Below are 2,128 nucleotides of genomic sequence, written 5' to 3' on the forward strand. Positions count from 1 at the left end.
TACTGGATTACAGCTCGGATGAAAACCCAGCTCTGCTGATGCACAGCCTGCATTGTTGTAAGAAGCAGAGTTGGAGAATTATTTCATTAGCTTTCACATTCAGCTGGCCCGGTATTGTTTGGTCTGTTGGTAGGGAGATTTGAACTTTGCATGCATCAGCCCTCTGAATGCCAAGACCTGGAACATCTCATCTGAACGATTCTGCCAGCCAGCCCGTCCTGCTTCAGGGCTTTTAGAACCAATGCGTGTTACAGCAACCTATACCTAGCACCGCTCAGGAATCTGAGAGCATTGTCATTCATACTCTACAATTCTCAGACTCAGTGCAATGACATAAAAAGATTTAAATGAGTAGTAGCCCCAAATTGGAGCAGGGTGATTGATGTATTGTTGTGAATAGACTCTTGTGGATTGGTTCTGGGTGGAAGCACAATACTACCATAAAGCATAGACATATGGACATGTGTTTGCTCCTATGAGTTTGGACTGGCATCATTTTGGGCTGCTTACTGGTGCATCACCTGACATTTTCAATTGACAGTGAGAAAATAGATTAAAAAACAATATGGAGAGTTACAAAGGGGGAAAGGGTGGACTAAACTACAAGTTGTCAACATAAGGTTTTAAAGTATTCCTAAACCTTTAAACAAACTTCTGACATGTCGTAGACACATGACAAAAATTTGAATCGTCTGGGATCTGGGTGCTGAGACCCCGCCAATTACTAGAAAAAATGGGCAGCGGTACCTGGCTGAGCGCTCTGACCATGTATATAGGGTCAGAGCCTGGCTTACTCACTTACTCAGTCTCACTGGCTGAGAGTACAAGGTATGATGGGTGTTTTTCCCATCTGCTTCTCCTTGTTTTTTTGTGGCATCAGTCTCCATTGTGGTGGCCATTGCTGTGGCAGCACTATGTCTGTGGGTGGCGTGGCCCAGAGCCCAGGGGGGGCTGTGTCTAGCAGCATTGGCACTGCTGGGCGACTGGGCTGCTCGCTCCCATGGCGCAGTTGTTGTAGTAGTTGGTGGCCGTCGTGCGGGGCTGCACTATTTTTAAGTAAGGGATCCCCACTTCATCAGGACCATTGACGTGGTGTGTGGGCCTATGCCTTTTGGTCAAAATGTAACTAACTCCTGATGTTAGTAGTAAATGTTGCCGAGAAGCTGATGGTCAGTCGTAAGCATTGAGATGTGCGGCCATGTCTATTTTGTGGCCATTTTCCTTTGTTCTGCCTTTATCAGAAGTGAATAGCCCACACTATGAAGAAAGGAGTCTTCTGGTTGAACCAGGAGGGCATTAACTTTTATCTGGAGGCCTTTATCTGGATCAGATGTGATCAAAGATCTCCTGGTGGAGGGACCATTCTCCTCAGTTGTCTCACACCTGAGGTGGTGTAAGGTTGGTGGTGTAAGAACCTGGCATTTTCTCTCTGGACATATACAGTTTAACTAGCCAGGAAAGCTGTGTAATGTTTCAGGCACAGAAAGATTGCCCTAGGATCCAGAATGCTGAATCATTGCTTCGTAACACTGAGGAGTGCCAATGCAAGTCTATGGGCTGTCTAGATCTAATAGACACAGAGCTGGGAGAGGAGAGCATGGAAGCCCCAACTCAATCTACTCATCTACTAAATAATGATGGGTACACTTTAAGGCTATGTTCACACTACGTAACAGAACGGCCAGTCTGTGCCCGGATCATCGCGGCCGGTGCTTAAGTACCGGCCGGATGATCTTTCCGGCCGCGGAGCTCTGATGCATCAGCGTGCGCCCGCATCAGAGCTTCCCATAGCCCACAGTGAAGCAAGCAGCGGGAGCCGCTTGCTTCACTGTGTGAACTGACAGGTCTTTCTGCGGCCGGAATTTACTGAATTGCAGCTGCAGAAAACTGACATGTCAGTTTTTTTCCGGTGCTGCATGGGATCCCGGCCGATGTGTGTACGCTCCGGCCGGGATCCCATTGCAAATAAGTCTATGTTCAACTCCTCAAAACTACGTCCGTAGTTCTGCGGCGAGAACTACTGCCGTAGTTTTACGTAGTGTGAACAAAGCCTAAGAGAGGATGTTCAGTGAGATGTTCATTAATAATGTGGAACTGTTGTACATACTGTAGGCATATTTGCTGAGAT

The sequence above is a fragment of the Dendropsophus ebraccatus genome, chromosome 3 (assembly GCF_027789765.1).
Source record: "Dendropsophus ebraccatus isolate aDenEbr1 chromosome 3, aDenEbr1.pat, whole genome shotgun sequence".
Lineage (NCBI taxonomy): Eukaryota > Metazoa > Chordata > Amphibia > Anura > Hylidae > Dendropsophus > Dendropsophus ebraccatus.